The sequence below is a fragment of the Sinocyclocheilus anshuiensis genome, unplaced genomic scaffold (genome assembly GCF_001515605.1).
Source record: "Sinocyclocheilus anshuiensis isolate Anshui unplaced genomic scaffold, SAMN03320099.WGS_v1.1 scaffold813, whole genome shotgun sequence".
Classification (NCBI taxonomy): Eukaryota; Metazoa; Chordata; class Actinopteri; order Cypriniformes; family Cyprinidae; genus Sinocyclocheilus; species Sinocyclocheilus anshuiensis.
The window spans coordinates 1,050,220-1,066,572 of NW_015540942.1; the positions used below are offsets into that span (position 1 = coordinate 1,050,220).

General features: G+C 38.2%; 1 protein-coding gene across 2 annotated transcripts in view; it reads left to right on the forward strand.

Annotated features, from left to right (window-relative positions):
• The window catches only part of LOC107689629 (protein phosphatase 1 regulatory subunit 29-like), a 100,488-nt gene that overhangs the window by 33,472 nt on the left and 50,663 nt on the right, over positions 1-16,353 (forward strand). Inside the window, exon 2 of one of the 2 annotated variants that reach the window (XM_016487708.1) lies at positions 192-383. The gene's annotated coding sequence lies outside the window, so the exon portion shown is untranslated. The remainder of the gene's footprint in view (positions 1-191; positions 384-16,353) is intronic. The other variant, XM_016487710.1, reaches the window with a different exon arrangement.

The window sequence follows — 16,353 nt, forward strand, 5'->3', positions numbered from 1 at the left end:
TCTTTCCCTCTCTTTCTCTGATGTCTCTGCCTGATGCACTAAGTGACAGACTATGCCAAGTCTGCCACCTTATTTAGATTCAGGCTTATTAAGAAATCCAAGTGGGTTTCGCAGCACCGCAAACAACATTATTCAGAAGTTGCACCAGCTCTTTAACTGTCTCTCCCTCTCCCATCATCTCTTATCTACAGCTCAGAGCTCATCGGTCCCCATCCCCTGTTCCCTGCGACAAGTGGATTTCAACCAAGGCTTAAATACTGCAGCATCAGGACGTCTGCAGACCAGGTACGGCGATCACACCTGATCCGCTGCACAAGAAGACGACACTGCCACAGTCTCATAGACGATAAACTATATACATAGCGTCAAAGGAGGGGAAGCAGGTGAGAATTGGTATAGTCTCACTATACTTGTAGACGTGATGCAGTTTTTGTCCCTTTCTTGTGTATCGATTGTTTAACAGCTTCTAGACAACCTTGCTAAACAGTACATATGAAAAACTGTCTATGTGCAAATTCACTGCAAAAGCACTTGTTCCATCCGTTTGCAGTTTTCAACAAGCATCAGACCTGCCCCAGGCTGACAGGTACTGTGGTTTGTGTTTTTGTAAATGATGATGGACCTGTCATGTTTTTTCCTCTCTCTTATTCACACACATCGACACACACACTCAGCATGAAAAGAGATATCTGCCCTCTCTTGTTTTCAAATACAGTCACTCAAGACTTGTATTTTCATTTAGCTCGGTCTAGGAAGTGTACAGTGGTTTTTAAGGGTCCCACAGATGATTTCCGCTCTCTCGAAAATGAAATGGTTAAATGGCTTTGCTTTGCTCCCTTGAAAAAGGTCCTGCTCACATATATAGAGTCTGTTATAAGTCTACTACTACAAAAATTGTTTCATTTCTGTCATATTTTTATTTTTCCTAAGGGGTTTTTGAGGAAACTTTGTTGATAAATCAAATAATGAAACAATAAAGAACTTGTAAGTTATGAACAATAGCTATGAACGATAAAACTAGCAACACAATCTCTAAACAATTTTTGTTGTTGTTGGGAAGAGCTAGAAGGAAGTTTTTTTAACATGCTTCATGGGCATGACACTTGTTTTGAATTTTTGTATTGATAAGGAATTTGCAGCTTACCTTCATGCAATAAACATTGTGCAAAGAAATTAGAGAGTAATTCAAAAGGAAAGATAAGAATGGATAAGATTAAAAGTGTAAAAATAAATGTTTAGTAAGAGGCCGTGAGGGCTCATCTGCTGATCTTCGCTCTGGCTGTATCACCGCAGAGGGAAAACTCATATTGCTTGAAGTGTCTCTCCTTGCTTGGCCCATGAGAGGTGAATGTGTGTATGTATGTGTGAAATGGCTATTCTGTAATGACTGCTGTGGCACTCTGTTGACAGTAAAGGTCGGTCATGTGGAGCACATTAAGCCAGGACCTTTAGGGAAGGCACACAAACACAATGAGTGAGAATGAGTGTATATGTGTGGTTCTGTGTGTCATGTGAGTAGCGACTGTACTGTTGAGAAGAACATAATGGCAGCCTCTCCACCAACAGCGATTAACACAGGAACTCTATTATTACTGTCTGACAACAGTGCTTAAGGGTTTCCACCCCTGCCCTGACCGGCTGTATTCACATCGACAAGAGCTGCAGCTCTACCGTTACATCCCTCTATCCCTCCCTCCCTCCTGGAACACAGCTGGATTCCATCAGGGAGAATTCTCTAAGAATGATGAGTGCACTTTCTTTGCACATATATGCACTCAATTCACTTCTTTGCACATATATATCATTTGGGGTTGTTAAGATGTTTTTGAAAGAAGCTCAACAGGGCTGATCAGAAAATCAGTAAAAACTGTAATATTGTCAAATATAATTTAAAATGTTTTCTATTTTATTATATATTTTAAAATGTAATTTAGAGGAAGCAAAGCTGAATTTTCAGCAGCCATTACTCCAGTATTTTTTGACGAATAGAAAGTAAAACAGAAAAAACAGCATTTATTTGAAACTGAAACTGGTTATTCGCACTAAACTAAGTGAGGCAACTGTTAAATGTAGTGAATTTGACCCTCTGTGTTTCTCTTTGTCTTTATATCTTTCTATGGACTGTTCATAGGTTGCCTGAGCGCAATGGGTTTTTAAGAGGATTTTGATGTCTGACAGCAGGTCTTACGCTTTATTTATCCAAGAGGCTATATGCTTGTGTGTAGATGAGTCATTTAGATGTGGACACGGGCATCATCTGTGACATTGTCTCTCAGTGGGAGCTAATGGGTGTCACAGCATGTGGTGAGATTGTTTCGGCTAAATCGTATCGTGTCTCTATCGTTGACCTTATTATAGGAACATTATGGTGCACTTTGACCATCTCTAATATTTAAATAGGTTTGATCCTTCTGCTCTACAGGATGTGTTCTCGGTAAAGCCTGTGTGTTTGTCTGAAAGGCCTAATTTCACTGGAAATATTCAGTCCAACCTGCTCTAAAGTAATTGAGAAGTCAGTCAGCTCTGGCAACAGAACAATCTATTGTATTGCACCACTATCAGGGACACATTTTAAATGAATCTGTCTCATTCATGACTGACAGTTAATTCTTTAATCACACAATGCTTTAGAAGCAACATCAACCATCATTCTGGTAAGTTGCTTTGGTTGGAAGGGGCCTGACAAGAAAAATGAAAATGCTGTGCAACTTGCATTGTATTGGTTTTTAGTCAAATCGCTTTCTTCTTTTTTTTTAATAAGATGTACTTAAAGATTTCTAGAGGAAGGATGAACCAATTTGAGTCATTCTGTGCTCTCTCTCTTAAGAGACAAAAGACAGCAATTGAGCGTTCTAATGAAAGTATTGATCAGAGGCCCGTCTCAAGCCATTGATGTAGATGGAGTTTGTTTGGTACATAGTTGCAGCTCTTGTTTTTTTTTGTTTCAGACTATCTCAATGGCTTTATATTGTGTAGTCAAGCTGAAAACATCCCCATGGTTCTCTGCTGATATCAATACTGAGTCTATATCTGGCTACTTTCAAGTTACATCAATATATGCATCTGTGCTCGCTCAGTTCATTTCAGTCCGATTCATATTAGTCTGTTTTCATATTAGTATCTTTATGTCTATTCTCCATTTTCTTTGCCATCTATTAATAAGTGGTGGGTTGAAACTAATATATACATTAGTAAACGATCTGTGCATTGTAAAAAATGAATTGGTGAGAAAAAAAATATCAAGGCAAAGTATTAACAATTTCAGACAGCGTTAGGTTAGTTGGGACTGTTTGGGGGAATGTTGCTTAAAACTGTATTGTAATTTCAAAGATTCAAAGTAATTCACATTCTCTTATCTTTGTAACTAAAAAGCTTCATATACTGGATTAAATGTAATCATTTTTAGGGTCACAGTTAGCAAAACATATGAAAGTGGACACATTTAAAAGATTGGATTTTTATGTTCACACTGCTCAAATATAATCAGGTCTATGTCACATGCAAGCAAAAAATCGGATTTAGAGTAGAATGAAAGCAGTTTATGAATTTGACCTGGTAATAGAGAAGATAGAGACCAGTTTGCTAGCTAGAGCCACTTGGAGAGAATATAACTGTCTTACAGAAGAAGTGCTTTCACTTCACTCACACAGAATCAGTCACAGACAGACTGTCAATGTGGGGCGTCTGTGGCTATCTGACGTGTGTCTGAGTTAGATTGTACCCAGAGAATTTTATCCATAATGGCCAAGCAGTCACTCAGAAATGAGCTGTGAGTACTGAAGGCGAGACTGTTAAGAGTCTGCTCTCTCATAGCAGACATATAAGTTTTGAACAAGTCAAATTTAGGGTTGGGAACTGTGAAACCATTCATATTCTTTTAGTTCTATTAACAGTTCTCACACATGCATTATTTCACAGATGCAGGCAGAATATCATACAGTACTTTGCAGAGATTCTTACACTAATTATTTTGCAGCACTGAAATACAGAAACTGAATTTACAGCGTGAAATATTGCGTCAAGTGTAGTTCAGTTCTTTTTAGAACTGAATCAAAAAATATGCAGCGCAGCTACTGCATTCTGATTCCAGGACAAATGAATCTTATCTGGTTCTTTTTAGTAAATCAAATGAAAACACAACTTCTCAGTGTAGTTACTAACTGCTGTTCATATGACAATGTGTAGTTAAAGCAAAATTGCAAAATTAACTTATTAGAAACATTCAAAAATCTGTTTTTTAAAGGGTGTTGATGGAGCTGTATTGGTCTTAACTACTTTTTGTTCATGTTTAGTTTTGTGGGCTTACTCTCTTGTAACTGTGTAGTCCTGTAATAGTCTTGTGTGGCTTGTGCTATTAATACAGTATATAGGCTATGTGTGATATTGTGTGCCATTCATACTCTATGTAAGTGTGAGTGAGGGGTGGTTTTAGCTGGTGTTGCTGCTGGTGTGTTGTCATTAATGTAGACCTTGTTGAACCCTGAGTCTATGTGGTGTTATTTACTGTAGTTAAGGCCAATTATTGAATTGCTTTTATGTTGCCTATAAAAGACTGTGCAAACACATATTTTTCAATAGTCACTTTAAATGTATTTGTTTCAAGGGACTATATGTAGAATTAAGAAACCCATGTTATTAGCAATAGCTGTGGCTGTTAAGTGAACTGCAGTCAGCAACTTATTGCTCGTGCTCATGCTGCTCACAGTTGTGCACACGTAACGTACAAAATACTGAACATGATTCAAGGCCCCCATATTATGGAAGCCTGTTTCTGCCACTGAATAAAAAATAAAAATGGTAATCGCGACTTTTTATCTCACAATTCTAATTTTTTTTCTCGCAATGGCGAGTTTATATCTTGCTATTCTGACGTTATAACTGTCAATTGGGAGTTTATATCTCATAATTCTGAGAAAAAAAGTCAGTAATTGTGAGATAAAAAATTGCAATTACCTTTTTTTTTATTCAGTGGCAGAAACAAGCTTCCATACGATATACTCATTGCAAAGTTATTTTTCATTCTTCGCTTAGAAGTAAAAAGAAGTTGGAAATAGCTTTAAGGCCTGTTCACACCAAGGATGATAACTATAAAGACAACGATAAAGATATAGTTCTAAAAATCGTTCTCAGTATTAAAGAATGGCAGAGTCCACACCACAGCTATAACGATAAAGGCACAGAGAAAAGATATCATTGGAATCACTTTCAGAACGATTTTTTCCAGCTGATGATTGATAAAAACATTGACAGCCAATCAGAATCAATCCTGCCATAACGAGCTTGAGAGTTTAAAGCAGCAGATGAGTGTGCGCTTGGAATAAACAGACGATATCGTCCGCTGGTGTGGACGCTAATATACACTCTTAAAAATAAAGGTGCTTCACGATGCCATAGAAGAACCTTTTTGTCTAAAAGGTTCCATAAAGAACCTTTAACACCTGAAGAACCTTTCTGTTTCACAAAAGGTTCTTTGTGGCGAAAGAAGGTTCTTCAGATTACAAAAAGGTAAGAAAGAGATGGTTCTTTAAAGAACCTTTGACTGAATGGTTCTTTGTGGAACCAAAAATGGTTCTTCTATGGCATTGCTTGAAGAACCTTTTGAAGCACCTTTATTTTTAAGAGTGTAGTTATCTTTATAGTTATTGTTCTTGGTGTGAACGGGCCTTTACAGTGGTATACTGTTAATGAACATCCTGATGCCATCCACACTGCTGAGAGTGACGTTTAGATGAATATGTGGTGCACGCTTTCCTCTCAGTAACAAAATAATACAACAAAAATGATAGCAGTGAGAAAACAGCAGTTAAGAAAGAATCTGATTAAAGTGATGCAGATATATTTGCACCAGCTCTGCAATTCACTGCATCATGTCAACAGATGAGGTAATTAAAACTGCACTGCTATGATAGTTTGATTATAAAGTTTATTTGAGACTATATAAATATGGAAATATGGCTATGGCAGTTTGAATTAATCCCTTTTCTTTGCATGACACATTTAAATTACAGTACAGAATAAGCATTCATTTTATGTTAGAGGCTCAAGGCTCAAGAGGCTCAAATGTCACAACAATCACATTTTCTATTGTGGTTTTTCTATCAAACTGTTTTCAGCATTGCTAATAATGAGAAATGTTTCTTAAAGACCAAATCAGCATATTAGAATGATACTGTCATGTGACACTGAAGACTGGAGTAATGAAGCTGAAAAGTCATCACAGGGATACACTCTTCTTCATCTGCATTATAATGGGTCTATGAAGAACCTTCAACATCCATGGAACCTTTCCATTCCACAAAAGGTTCTCTACAGTGGAAAAAAGTTAGATTATTAAAATCTTCGCACTAAGAAAAACATGGTTCCTTTAAGAACTGTTTACTGAAAAGTTCTTTGGGGAACCCAAAATGGTTCTTCCATGGCATCATTGCAAAAAACACCTCTTGGAGCATTTATTTATACAGAGTATACATGAAAATATATGAAAATAGAAAACAGTTATTTTAAATAAAATTTCACAATATTATAATTTATTTAAAGGGGTCATATGATGCTGCTAAAAAGAACATTATTTTGTGTATTTGCGGTAATGAAATATGTTTATGCGGTTTAAGGTTCAAAAAACACATTATTTTCCACATACTGTACATTATTGTTTCTCCTCTATGCCCCACCTTTCTGAAACGCGTCGATTTTTACAAAGCTCATCGTTCTAAAAAAGCGACAGATCTTCTTTATGCACCAAGAGCTTGTAACACTCCAAAGAGAAAGGAAAAATTGAAATCGCATCATATGACCCCTTTAATAAACACAGCCTTGGTGAACATAAGAGACTTTGTTCAAAAACATTAAAACATTTGACAGCCCCCAAACCGTTGAATGATGTTGTATATATTCGTTAAAAGTATATATTTTTTTTAATTAATGAAATCGTGAATTTTCATATTCCACAAACCCTCTCAGATCTGGTGGATGTGTGGTACTTTGATGCGTGTGCATCTCCATCCACTGATGTGAAGTGTTGCAACATGTGCTGTCTCTCTGTGTCGACGCGGAAGATTAATCCGAGGCTTTGGTTTGGGCTACAAAGGACCGTCAGAAAAATAACATTAATTCTTTATCCTCACATATGTACCCTTGGTCCTGTTATTCTGGAATCCACAAGCAGATGGCTTTGCATTTAAGAAAGGTTTTAGATGGTGGGGGAGGACGTTATTACACATAGCACATGGCTTAGCAACGAAATGACTAGTGGAAATCTCTCCTGAGAGTTTGTACAGATCACATATCAGTGTGACAGACAGAGTAAACAGCGGTTTCTGCTGTGATTGATGCTATTGTGAAAGATGTTAGACACACTGATACACATGTTGTAGATTGCAGGGCCAAAAGTGACTGAACAGGCGCTTATAGACACTTATTTTGTAAAAATCAATCAGTTCTCGATGAGGTGGAGACTCGATGGCAAGTAAAGTGCGCAAACACACACATATCTCCTGAGGCGTGTGTAAACTGTGCTGTTCACGCTCTCAGCTGTTCCACATGCTAAGTGACAGGCTTGCAAGGATGGAGGGTTTTGTAATTCAATCGAAATGACAGATCGCTAGAGAAGCGAAGGTCGAAAGGACCCAAAAGCCTGTATAAGGTTCTGGTGTAAATGAATGTGAGAGAAGAGGTTTGAAAGGCTGTGTCAGTGTTTGGGATTGACAGCTGTATTTACTAACAGGTGTGTCTGTGAAATTGCCCTGTACATACAATAGCAGACAGGAGCAGATCGAATGCTGTCGTATGAATGAGTAACCAAAGTCAACCCTCTTCTCTGGATAGCCTTGAGTAATAGCTGTAACCATAGTGACAGGTAATGATAGTAAATATCAAGACTTTAAATTGCATCTTTGAGGATTTTTGATTTTTTTTTCATTTGATCCTCTTTAAGAAGCAGTATGTGGTCAAAAACTCTTATTGTAAAAAGTGTAATGATAGTGTGAATGTATGAACATTGACAGGAGCTTTTTGTGCTTTTGTCAGAGTTGTCATTTATAAATAAGTTCATACAGCTTACATTTATCCAGATTCACTCTTTAAATGCAGTTCTGATTGTTAAAAAAATGTATCACCAGGGAGTAACTTTGGTAATAGAATACGTTTGTCACTCTTTTACATAACTGAACTGTATATGAATATGTTTCACTCCAAACAGGACTGACAACCATATTGCACTGCTATATGAGCATAGCCTAAAACAGCAACTGTGCTTTCTTGTAACGGAGTACATAATGAACGATGTGTACTTTATGCATGCTGTGTTATGAGTTGTAGTCTGCCACTGTTGCTGATCCAGAGCCTGTGTTTTAAAAATAGCCATGTGTTTACTCAGCCCCACAGGCCAACATTCTCCATTAGCGCTGTACAGCTCATTCTACAGCGGCTGATTTACACACGCAAACTGCTTATTCTCTCCAAACATATATTTAATGAGTACAGCACTGCTTGCCAGATATGCAGAATGGGAGCCAGCCATTTTAACTGCTTGTTTTCGTAACAATAATTTAGCTCATAGAAAGCTGGGACAGCACAAGGTGCACTCAGTTTTGTTTATTTTTTGTTTTTTTTAGTAGTAATTTTGAAAAAAAATCTTTAAATTCATTGTGATTTGACTGTGAATGGTGTGTTTCTATTACCATTGACTATGTGTGATGTTTCATCCACACCACTAGGTGTCATTCCAGTGTGGCTGCCAAATTACCACAACATGTACAAAAATGACAGAATACACCTTTAATCAGGTGACCAGTAGCTTTTAGTATACAATAGACCCATGATGGGCAAAGTGCTGTTGCTTGTTAGAGACAAGTATTTTTATTTTTTATTTTTTTACTAGGGGAACATATTCACATTCTACTGAGCATTTGTCGGATTGAAGATTATATGATTTTGGCTGTATATTTTCCAGATCGAAAATGAATGTATTAAATGCATATATCTGCTAAAAACATAAACTACTGTTCTCTTATGATCACCGGGGCTGCATTTATTCGATCAGAAATACAATAAAAACATTAATATTGTGAAATATTATCACAATCTAAAATAATTGATTTCTATTGTAATGTGTTTTAAAATGTAATTCATTAGTGTAATATCAAAGCTGAATTTTCAGCATCATGACAGTCTTCAGTGTCACATGATCCTTTGGAAATCATTGTAATTTGCTGCTCAAGAAACATTTCTTATTATTATCAGTGTTGAAAACAGTTGCTTAAAGGGGTCATATGATGTTGCTAAAAAGAACATTATTTTTCGTATTTGGTGTAATGAAATGTGTTTATGCGGTTTAAGGTTCAAAAAAACACATTATTTTCCACATACTGTACATTATTGTTTCTCCTCTATGCCCCGCCTTTCTGAAAAGCGTCGATTTTTACAAAGTTCATCGTTCTGAAAAGCGAGGTGTGCTCTGATTGGCCAGCTATCCAGTGCGTTGTGATTGGCCGCCCCTTACCATATTGTGATGCCGTGTCCCGGAGCGACGAGACAAACGTGGTTGACTCTTAACTTTTATAAAGAATATCTCTTTGAGATCTAAAGTTTGAGACTTTAGTCTTTGCAACTTTACAGATCTTTTTTATGCACCAAGAGCTTGTAACACTTCAAAGAGAAAGGAAAAATTTAAATCGCATCATATGACCCCTTTAATATTTTTGTGGAAACTGTTTCTCTTTCATTGAGTACACTAGCTTACATTTCAGTGCCCTTAAAGGGACTAAATGTCAACCTGATCTTTAATTTTATGGTTACATGTCTATCATCATACATTACATTAGAATCTACACCATATTCCCTACAGTACATGTCAAAAGAAACTCGAGGCAAACTACAGAAACGTGACAGAATCTGGTCTTGGTGTGAGTTGATCTCTCATGTTGGAGCCAGAGCGAGTCAGGTGAGTTGAGCTCTTAGTGAGTTGTAGCCGCACGCTGAGACTGATCTTGAGGTGAGAGCACTTGTGAGATGTGGAAACACAGACTGTCTTTCCATAGCTGAGGTGGTAATTAATATCAGGGTCTGGGGAGTGCGTTCTGGTGTTTCATTAAGAGCCCCAAACTCTGTCGTGATTACTGGCTGTCCCTTTATGAAGTGAAGGACCAGAGCTTTTCTGCTTATTAATGGAGAGCATCTGAGGCCTGAAGGAGGTTGGTAGCTGTGTTGAGCTGTTGTTTCCGAGAGCACTGCGCCAGCTACACAGGGTAGCATTTGTGTAGTCCCTATAGCTCTCATGAAACAGCCTCTTTTGCCTGACCTCACCGCTCAACAAATGACCTTATTAGGCAAACCGAGGCTGACTAATGGTTTCGGTAGACCTGTGGACCCCTGAGTCAAAATACAAGTGGGCTGATGAGTCAGTGAATGTAGAACTGACTTTATCAAGCGAGCTCAGGACAAGAGAATTGGTACATGACACACTTCACTGAGATAGTATTTTAGGATTGTAAAGATATTAATTGTGATTAATTCACAGGTCATTCAATCACTCTAATTCACGACTTTTAATTTTTGTTGATCATAATGTGCACTGATACAAATCATAATTTGACCTCTGCCCTTTTCACACTCCCTTTTACAATGATGTATGACATCAAACAGCATGAGTCATACAGTACGAAACAAGTACTCACACTGTGATTCAAAGCATATTTTGTTTTGGAAGTACTGTATGTAGATATACTGTATGTGTAGAATGTTATTATTTGGACAGTGGAATCATTGTGCACAGTAACTTTTGTTTAATGAAAGGCATGAGACACATTGAAAGATATAAAGAGCCCAGTGAGATGGTCTATAAAAAAAAAAGTAGATGAAAATTTTCAATGCAAAGACACTTATCACATAATGAACACTGGAAGTGCGTGGTGTGTCGTGACTCGTGACTATATCCATCCCACTATAATGAATGATGAACGGCACAGATTTAAATTGACACTGACTTGCAGAGTGAAAACACAAGAAATTAATAATTTGCCCTTTTTGCAAAGTCTGTTGCAGTAAATCATTTATAAGCATAGATCTGAACATCAGGGATGTGCTGCCTTCAGAATTGAATCAAGAATGCTTTTTAAAATTCCTATTGAATTCCAAAATTTGAATTGAGGTTGTGTTGAGGTAGCAAACAGGATGCAGAATTGCAATTTGTATTTGAACTTAGGGAAGAATTCAAATGTAGAATTCAAATGAACTGAGATTTTCATAAAGAATGTTCATCAAGACTATATATATATATATATATACACACACACACACACACACACGCTTATGAATTATTATTTTTTTTATTATGATTATTTTAGTGCTTGTTAAAAACCTCTAATCACGTTGCATTGGTTCTATGATTTATTTATTTTTTTATCATTATGATTCTTATTATAGTGATTTTTTTTATCTTACCTAGGGCCCCACAGGCCAACTATGAGCAAGAGAAAGATAACCTAAAAGAACCTTGCTCAATCCTATACAATCTGAAAAGTTTTGCCAAGTCATACATTTCCAACTAAGAATATTTAAATAGGGTTCCCATTACCCTGTGCATCGTCTGATTCATACAGTACATAGTGTCGCGGGGTGAATGAGAACACAGACTCGGTACTGATCGAAAGAATGGTCTCGGGAGTCCAGTCTATCCTCTCCGGCTTGCCTTCCTGGTAAGGTCTGACAGGGAGCAGGCTATAGAGGAGAAGTTAGGAATGAAACATCGGTAGTAGCCCGCCAACCCCAAAAATGCCCGTACCTGCGTCTTGTTGACGGGACGTGGGAACTTCTTTACCGCCTCGACCTTCTTTTCCTGGGGCATGATGAGCCCTCTTCCAATTTTGTACCCCAGGTATTTTGCTTCGGTGAGGCCGAGGTGGCACTTCTTGGGGTTGGCAGTCAGGCCAGCCCGCCGGAGCTCTGTCAACACCCTCCGTAGACGCTCCAGGTGAGTCTCCCAGCCCTCCGATTGGTGCGCTTTGACCGGCGTTTCCGGGAGGGGCAGGCGCCCCGCCACGCTGGCCTGCAGCTGTTCCACGACCTGGTCAGTATATTCCTGCCGGGCTGCCAGTCGCTCGGTAAACTGTGTCTCAATTCACCTGTTCTGCCCGCATTCTCCACCATATGTCGCGGGGTGAATGAGAACACAGACTCGGTACTGATCGAAAGAGCCCCGGAGGGTGATTTATTGCCCACACACTGATCACACGTGCTCTGATGAATGGTGCTCGGTGCCCGTCTCAGCATGGTGCTCGTGGTGTGAAGTGCCGTGGTGCAAATCCCTCTCCTGGGGTGCCGTCGGAGTCTGCGAATAATGAGAAACAAGCATTAATGTCGCCTGGAGCTCCGGGGTGCCTTCCCGCTGGTGTCTCTTCTCCTGGCTTTTAAGGCCAGCGGGAACGAGCTCCAGGTGTGCCACTCATCACGCACAGGTGTTGTGCGTAGGTGATCAGTGTGGCAGCGGCGTTTCCAGGGTGACACTAATCTGGACTCGGGATACTTGCCACAATAGCCACACACTCTCAGACAGCTTTTCAAGTCATGGTACACCTCCACGTCCTCTGTCTTTCTGCATATCTGCATATACTCATAGCTGTCAGCTAATTTACAGTGCTTTATGCTGCATAATTTTATACAGTCAGCAAATGCAGTTTGTTCATCACAGAACATCACAGTTTTGTAATGCTGCTTAAATATTTTTGTGATGTTTTGTGGTTATGCTGTGTGAACTGAGAATGCTTAGATATTTGAATGTACATTTTCCCCCCATGCCCTCATTAAAGAAGGTTAAATACAGGGAGAAAGAGACAGAGAGATATAAAGACAGAGATGGAAGAAAAAGTGAGCCACAAGCAGCCATAAACAGCTTGACAAAGCATGAAATATGCATCTCAGATGAACGCAGACATCCTAAGGCATGAACTTCAGTACCCTCTCATCCTCAGCACATTTTCACAAGCGGGTTTGGTGATTTTCCTGCTTTTTTCCTCATTCTTTTTGGCTGAGTGAATTCGGCATTGTTTTTCAGATGTTTCTGGATTATTTTGTGTGCGCGCTGATCTGATTATAGCAAAGATACGTCAACTTACATAATAGCACAGCTCCCTAGAGAAAAAAGAACCTCTCCTTACACACTCAGCATACAGAATACATCATACAAGTTCATAAGAAAGACTTAGTATTTCCAACCTGATGTGAAATGCAATGTGAACAATCCACTAATGTATGATCTTCATAAATCATCTTTGAAAACTATAGATGTATGTGGTCACTCCAGAAACACTTAATGTGTTCGTTATTAGAAGTTGTAAAGCTGACACTCTTTCTGCGATCTCTCACTCCTCTACTCTCAGATCTGTCTTTTTCTCTCTTTCTGTCATGTGCTAGGCATATCTGTGCCATGTTCTTGCAGTCAGATGCATGCGAGAGACCCCCTGCCGATCTTTTGCTCACACACCCTCCAGATCACTCAATTCCCATCATTTCGCCAACTCTTTGTGTCTTTAGCATTTGAAGAAATAACTCAGTTTCTCTATACTGCCATGTCAGTTATGAAAATAAGGCTGATATTGGCTCACTTTTGGTTTTGTATTCTTTCTGTCTTCATCTCTTTTCCTTTTTTCTTATAATCTTCTTCAAGTGTCTGTCGTCTAAAGCAGTATTTTTTTTTTTACTCCTATAGCGACATTAGTGAGGTCCTTGGACTCCAAATTTAAAATGTATTGCTGTAAACAAATAATATACCATATATAATTTAGCATTTTCATTTAAAGTGGCTATTGTTCTGCTTTCAAGCAATCAATATTTTTGGTGAAAACCAGACTGGCAAAGCAGCCTTCTCTCTCTTTAATGAGACACCTGATCTTATTTGTCTGAGCATTCACAAGTTTTGACATTTCTGTGGGCAACCATGCAGAAAACATTTAGCTGAGAAAGACCTAAAGGCACATTTATTTATACATCCAATCCAGATGGGACATTTAACAAAAGTCATTTACAGTTTTTGTAAATACCATTGAAATATGAAATGTCACAGGAGAGCGATTACGTTGTCATTTGTACAAAATGTTAACATAAACAGAAACCTAAATGCATACAGCTTTTGGAATAGTGGTTAAAGATTAGTCTGGTAATCAAAATGTTTTAGGTTTAAATACTGACGCCTCAAGTTGCACCACAAGGATTTTGTATAAAATCATCCACTATAACCTTGAGAAAAAGAAGTGTGCTTAATTGTACTGAATGTGTAATTATAGTGTACTTCAAAACTTAAAAGTATTTTTTATTAAACTGTGCTTATAATTATACTGTGATTTATGTTTTTAACATTACTGTATTATTCAGTATTACATTTAAATATACTGAATTGCAATTTCATCATTACAAATCTGTAGTAATTGTAAATATATTTAAAAACATGAGATATATTACAAGTTTCAATAGAAATCACATTACTGTATACTTTAGTTTACCATAAATGCTTGTCAGTACATTTGGCAGTACACTTTAACCATATTTCAAAGACAATGTAAGTAATTATGAAATACATATAAAGATGTACAGTAAGTGGTTGAGAAAGCACTCAAAAGTTCAGCTAACTGCATGAATATCATTTTAAACTACAGTGCATTTTCATTAAATTGCAATTAAAATGCAATTAAATGGCCACAAACATTACATTCAGTTTTCACTTATACTGTTTTAAAGTGCACTATTTATATAATAAGAACACTTTTTAAAAGTATGATGAAGTTTACTTCAGGTCAAAAGTTTGCTTGGTCCTCACTTTTTACTGAAACAGGGAAACGGCAGCATCCTGATCCTGTTCAGTCCAGTTTCTTATATTTCTTATAAAGGTGGAGGGCAAATGCAGCCGTAATAGGACAAACATGCCCTCATGACCGTCAGCTCAGCCATACAGATTAGCTTCTCTGGGAGCAACGGTGCAGCCGCAGGAAACTCGTGCCATCACTACGACAACATGAGAGATGTACCTTACGCAAGGGCCAGACACATAATACAGAGACCTGAAAACAGGAAATTCATGATGTCACTCTGACCCATTTTGTGCTTCCACACACACACACACACACACAAACAGCACACTGCAGTCTAGGGGCTTCTTGTTAGTTCAAGTCATACTGTACATACCTAATTAAAACAAGGAGGCAGCCAATTAAGCAAGAGACCTGATGACAGAATTAACATTTCAAAGAGCAGAGGAATGAGGGGACAAAAGCGAGGGAGAGGAAGAGATATGTGGCAATAAAAAGGTCAAAAGAAGGAAGCAAAGAAAACAAATATTAGGGGAGAGGTACAGATAGAGAAATGAATAAGGGTTTAGACAGCACAGTAAACGTCTAATATGACTTCCTCGTTGCTCTGATCTTCTACCTCATGCGGTGCAGAACCCAGCAGGGTCTTAGCACCATTATTTAAAGAAGAGTGCTCAACACGCCCCACTTCTGAAGGGCGGAGGACGCCTGCTTCTCCAGCCGCATACTAAAACATCAGTTCACAGAGATGCACTTGAGAGGCTGAGGCTGGGAGGGTTTGAAATGTAGTGAGAGCTTCCCGAGGTTTCTGAGGCAGAAAATTAAACAGATGGCAAAAACAGAGGGCCTGTTTTTTTCCCAGCTGTTTTCTCATTCTTTTTTGTTAAAGTGTTAAGTGGAGCTATGTTTTCTCTCTAAAATAATATTATCTTTCGTTTAGTATCTTTTCTTCCTCTTTATCAGCATCTCTATTTTCATGTAGCTGCTTCTTCTGCCTTAAATGTGCTGGCTCTTTTTCACGGTGTTCACACAGAAGCAGGATACTAGTGCCAGACCTGTTTGGAGTGCTAATTTACTTTCACACATGTGCAGTACTGAATTTGGAGAGCAAGTTCAAAGTCATAGTCAACTTGTTTGTCATTTTTAGCACATCACACAGCAATGGATAAAAAAAAAAAACCACAGTTCCTTCAGGAAAACAACGGTGATACATAGGAAACAAAGACTAGCCTCCAGCAGATGGCATATGACGTATAGGTGTAATGCTGCGTTCCAGACAACTCGAAATTCAGATTTGTTCCTACTTGGAAATAACGTCTAGAAAGCCGCTTGAAGTTAAATATCTGACCTCTGACCTTAAGGCAGATCGATCAACCCCAACTTCAGTGAGATGCACCATTTGATGTCACCGCATCCAACGAGCATAGTGTGTGGAGCTACCTCATGTCAAACTTAAAAACGTTACACATTACGTTTATAAAATGATACCTTAATTTGTTCTCTTCGTCAGCTGTTTTCAAAACGAACGGCAGCCTTTTATGTTATTTTTTTTCTGTTT